Source organism: Panthera pardus, unplaced genomic scaffold (assembly GCF_024362965.1).
Source record: "Panthera pardus isolate Hobbes unplaced genomic scaffold, ASM2436296v1 HiC_scaffold_27, whole genome shotgun sequence".
In the NCBI taxonomy this organism is placed as follows: Eukaryota; Metazoa; Chordata; class Mammalia; order Carnivora; family Felidae; genus Panthera; species Panthera pardus.
The window spans coordinates 80051526-80057525 of NW_026526843.1; positions in this window are offsets into that span (position 1 = coordinate 80051526).

The window sequence follows — 6000 nt, forward strand, 5'->3', positions numbered from 1 at the left end:
AGGACAGAATCAGGTAGGTTGGGTTTGGGAAGCTCTGAGAAGCCCCACCTGATTGCTACTGTCTTCTCCGTGAATTATTAGGGAGGTGCACTGGAATGGAAGAGGATTGCAAGTGAGTGATGTAGTTAGTAGTGTGGGCAGGATGAGTGGGAGTGAGAAGCCATTCTCTCCTGACCATGGGATTAAGATGAAAGAATTCAGTAGGATTTTAAATTTTGTCATGAATGCTCTGGTGCTCAGATACAAGCAGGGAGTGTTTGGTATTGGGCGTGAACCAGTGAGCCACGAGGTGGCCCAGGGGTCCATGGACTGGAAGCCCCCAAGAGGCTGAATACTGTGGATGTAGAGTCATTAGAGGGAGGGAGCTGGAGAAGGAGGGCATCCTGTTGGGGGTGAGGAGAAAGGGGAGTGCTTGGCAGCGACAGCAAGGAGGGGAGCGGGGTTCCTGATGCCCACACCCCAGGGCAGGTCCCCGGGCAGCGGGATGTTCGGTTCGGGAGAAGAACAACCCTGAGGGTGGAGAGGACCGGGGGTGGCCAGGTGCTCTACTCGAACCCTGAGGAGGCCAGGAGGTAGTAGAGGAAGGAGGGTTGAGAGGACAGCCAGTGTGCCACGTCACGACCATTTATTTGCACAGGCTGGGGTGGGCAGAAGGACAATAACCAGCGGATTCGTATAGGCATCGTCAAAGATGCGATCCGTGCACCCAAGAATTGGGGGACAGGATACGGATATCACACGTTCTGGCCTCTTGACAGGTTTGGAAAGTTTCGTCATTCCCGGGCACACTGGCACCAACCTCAATCAGCCACCGTGCGCAGGCCCAGACCCACCAATCTCATCGCAGCCCCAAGCCCTGGTCTTCTCACTTGCTGCTCAGACTTCTGAGGGTGGGATTTCCTGCCTCTGTGGGCGTATTTCCGGGGAGGGACCACAAATGCTGTGGTGCTAAAGACCGTTTGGCAGGGCCAGTTATGCCTTGCTCCAGCTTTCTCTGCCTTTCAGTGGCCTTCCTCTTTGCTCCTTCAGCTATGATCTTTAGGGCTTTTCACAGGAGAGCAAAAAAAAAAAAAAAAAAAAAAAATGATTTCATTTTGCGATATGTATTGCTCAGTTTCTCTCGCCCCTAGGGGGCAGTGTTGTACCATGTGGTCATTTTTCAGGCCTCTGCCCCCCCGCCCTTTTACTTTGAAAAAACTTGGAAAGTCTTTTTAAAAAACAACAGGGCCTTGTTTTTGTACCTGTGCAGTTTAGCCAAGGACAGAATCAGCCTGTATACAAAGTTTGAGGGCCCCAGTGAAAATGTGCAGCCCTGTGACAAAACTCTTCTACCTTTCAAGTTGCCTTTCTTATATTGTTGCCCAGGTTCCTCGGCAACCTGAATTTCTGAGTTTCTTAGTCTCTTAAGTCCTCTGCCTATTCACTTTCCCAGACACCTAGTGGTTACCAGTTGAGGAGGGGAAGCATGGTACTGGGGGTTCTTAATTAAAGGGTTCAATGATACATACAGTCCGGGTGATGAAAATTCTGGGGATGGATGATACTGGTGATGGCTGTACAACAATGTGAACTTCCTGATGGAACCAATTGATGTTCATTTAAACATGCTTAACATGGTAAATTTTATGTGATGGATATTTTACCACCACAAAAGCGAGAAAAAACGTCTTCCAGGTAAAGGTGACTTAGCACAGAGTTTGTTCTAAATAAGTAGTTGCACAAACAGGTGGCAATGAAATACAGATGTCAAATAAGACTTGAAGGAACCGGTGGGTAAAAATATCAAAAAGGTATGTTGTCCCTGTTGCCTTGCTTGATCAGGTTTCTGCTCACATTCCCTCATTGTTTCATTTCCTTTCTCCCTGTCAGGTACCTTTTGCCACAGCCACTGTGCTGCTCTGGGCTGAAAGAGTGCTCCTGGATATACATGTGTGCACGTGTCTGTGCCTGCACAGGACTCTTGGGACAAGCACATTTATTGACAGTCATGATCCCATCTCTGTGGATGGCCTCACACATACATCCTGTGGTTTTCTTCCCACTCCTTTTTGTGGTTTGGGTTTTTTCCTTCTTGAGTCAGACAGATGAAGCTTCAGTTATCCTGGTAACCAGTTTTTTTTGTTTTGTTTTTTTTTAATTTAAACATCTCAACGTCTGATCACAGAAAGAGGGGGTGATGGAGACACAAGCTTTCTCTTCCGTTTGGAACTTAGGCTGGGCTGGCGCCTGAGGCTGAGTCACTCAGTGAGGTTGAGTGGAGGAATGTTGCCATGACAACAGAATGGCTCACCCCCTTCCAGCACACAGGCCCCTCTCCTTGCCTCTCCCTGTCTGCTAGATCTCTTCTGAGAATGGGAATATGCTTTGGCTAGGAGAGAAGGGATAGATGTATAGCAGAAGATGCAAGGAGAGAGATGTAATGTTGGGATGCCCTCAGAAGGACCTGGGGGAGGGAACACAGCCCCCCCCCCCCCAAACATCCTGCAAAACACTGAGATTCTAGGAGGCTATGAATGCTATGAAAGCACAGTGGCTCTAATGTGTTTCTGTGATTTTCTCCAGCTCTACAGGATGCTACAGCATTTTCGGAAGCCAAGCTGCACAGCTCAGGCCCTGGAAAATGGGGTCTGTGTTATTAAAGGAGAATGGAGCCTGGCATCAGTTGGAGAGGACAATGACAGACTTGAGAAGGACCTGTTCACCTCAGTGACAGCTCTCATGAGTTACTCTGCTCTGTGTGTCCGTCTGGTCTGCTCTTCCTTCTGTGCTCCGCTTTGGGGCCCATTTATGGGACGTAAAATGTTGTCCTAGTTAAAGGAGAAGACAAGGAAGGATGCCCCATCCTCCTCTAACATGGACTGATTGGAAGATGGACAGAGGAGGAGCCTGTGGGGATTGTGAGCTGGGATCACAGATTCACCAGTGCTCCTCAGACCACAAGGGCACAGTGGAAAATTTATTCTCTCTGACTGATGTGATCTTCATGATTGTTCACTCTCAGGACTGCATAGAAAAGGAGCAAAATCCCCACTAAATGCATTGTTGATCTGGTAAGGGTGGTCTGATCTTATATGTGACTGGTCTAGTTGAGGAAATGCTTAGATTCCCAGATTTCCACTGTACCTGCCTACTTGCCTCCAAGGTGGGGAAGGTGTATGTGTGGTTTACAAGTCTCCTGGGTGATGCTGGAAGGGGGGTTTTGTGAAATACTTATGTTGCTCACAGTGTCCTCGAGCATTTCTGAGGGAAGGAGGACTCTTCTCTCCCTGGTCTACCTGATGAAGTGACATGCACCAACTGTGCATATGGCTGGTGAAATTTGCTTTTTCCTCCCTCTCCTCTTGGCCTGGACCTGGTGTTCCCTGGCTGACCCAACCTCAGCTCACCTGTGCTGGCATCTGTAGACACCTCTGATTTTTGGTCTCAGCCTCAATCCACACCCTGGGCAGGGCTGCTGCGCCACAGCCTCAGCTTCAGGGTCACCTAGTCACTTGCCTACTTACTCTTCCTTAGGTCTCTTTCATGAACCCCTCCGTGTGTGACTCACTTACTTTCCACATTTGCCACCCCAGGAATGCAGCCCCTGGGTTGTGACAGCACAGCAGGAGCCCAAGTTCAGCTCCAGAAAGCTAAGTTCCTCAACTTCAGCCATCCCTCTGCCCAAAGAGGCTGCTGGATCATCCTGCAAAGTGAATTCCTCTGAATCCCAAACATGAATGGGTGCAAAATCCTCCCCTCTGCTTCTCTGATATATCTCACTTGTCCTCTTTCATAGAGGAGAGTCAGAACTGACAGCCTTACCTCCACCTGCCACCTCCTCTGTGTGTCTTCTACCCCTCTAAGGCTGGGACAGAACAATCTTCTGTAGCATGACTTTCATGCTGACAAAACTCCCCATAGTATATCCAGATCCCAAATTGAAAGCTTTAAGACTTTTAGTTAACTGTTAAAGAAACATAAAGGAGAGTGGAAAACCAAACATCCTTGTTGCATCGTCAGCACAGAAAATCTATAAAAGTAAACTCAGAGTTCAAAGACAGACACCATGTTTTAAAAGGGTCCTAGGAGATGCTTGTCAGCAATTGTAACATCAGTACCCAGAGAGCTTCAATCCTAAGTCCTCTGCTCCCACCAGCACCTGGATACTCGACAGCAGAGATGAACTTACCCAAAGCTTGTGATGTCTTCAAGGAGTTCTGGGGCAAATCTGGGTGAGTCTTCCTAGGTGACTAGTCCAGGAATATCTTGGAGGTTTGGCAACGTTTTTTCCAGTCTCCTATTTACCACATAATCAATTGAAAGATCAGCACAGAGAATGGCTCCATAGTTTAATCCTTCAAAGGAAATATTTCTCTCATTACATGACTGGAAAACAAAATGAAAGCATGTCAGTCCTCATTATAAAACCCCTGAAATGAAAATGTTTCCTTGAGAACTTTTCATTCTGGGAACAATGCCTTCAGTGACCTTCCTGCTGGAGTTACAATACAGGTTCCTGGCTCAGTCCTAATCAGGGCAATTTCTCCCTACCTAGTTCCTATAGGTGTGCTCCCATCAAGACAAGACAGGTGGGAACACTCTGGCGTCCAGCAGCTCTTCTCAGGCTCCTGATTCTCCCACAGGCAGTCGCTCACACATGCAAAGCAATGATCTACCAAACTCATTTTGAGAACTCTTGGTTCTCAAAGTGCCTTGTTCTGGCACCAAGGATGAAACAACCCACAGAGAGAGTGTAGATGGGAAGGGCCCTGTTAAAAGCCCTGTGGAATAGCGAGTGAGCAATAAACACTGACAAGGAACACGGTGGCCACTGGGGTTGCGAGAACATCACCCAAAGAGTAAATTTTCAAATAGGCCAAAATACAAATTAGAAGAAAGGGAGGGAGGGACATTTTCAAAAATAAGGCAATTGTCACATGTAACAGAGGCATCTGAGAGGTACAGTAAGTTGCAGAGAGGACATCATCATAAGGGTTCACTGGTGGCCTTGACAAATCAGTTTTCATTTTGGGGGACAGGCTGATAGAAGCTGGATTGAAGAAGCTAGCAAAGAAAATGGTTACAGAACAAGGGAAGATTGCTGTTTGCAGCATCAGGGAAATGTGGCAGTGTCTCAGAAAGTAATTGGATAAGGGATGGCTTTACGTTTTACTTACCCTTGTATCCGGGTGAGAAATAGGAGCATGCTCATAGATAACAGAATGATCAAGAAATAAACAAGTGACAATTCAGGATCGTTGCTAAGGCCTACCCCTCCTCCAAAAGATGGGCAGAGGATCCAGGTGAAGGGCCTGGCTTCAAGTGGGATCAGGTACCATATTCCACAGGGGTAGCAGATACAGGTACAGATCCCATGTTGCTGTGAATGGTGAGAGTTCCTACCTGGTAGCTTTTCTTCTTTTTTTCTCTTAATGTATTAGCATGGAACATCTTGAGAAGCGTGGGTTCTCCAGCTCTGAAGGCTACTACAGGTAGTGGAGAAAGAAGATACAGGTGTGGAGTAAGCAGAGTTTGTTCTTCATTGGGGTGTACCAGGAGAGGAGAGAGGAAGGTGCAAGGAGCAAAAAGACCAGTGTCTGAAGGGGAGAATTTATAGCCCTGGATAAGCTGGGGAAGGTGCGGTCTGGTGGAACGTGAAGTAGCCGTGGGTCCGTGGATTGGAGTCCCCCAAAGGGCTGAATTTTGTGAATGTAGTGGCCTTAGAAGGAGGGAGCTGGAGAAGCTGGGCAACGTGTTCGGTGTGGTAAGAGAGGGTAATGGTAGACAGCCACACCAGGGAGGGGAGTGGAGTTTCCTGTTGCCCAGGGCAGGTCCGTGGGCAGCGGTATGCTAGGGTTGGGGAGAAGAACATCCCTGAAGATGGAAAGATCCGGGAGTGGCTGGGTCACCTTTCAGAGCGGTTAGGAGCCCGGGAGGCGGCAGAGGAGTGAGGGTTGAGATGAGGACAGCACGTGTGCCGCGGAACAAGCGTGTTTACAGGTCGGGGTGGGCAGTAGGACA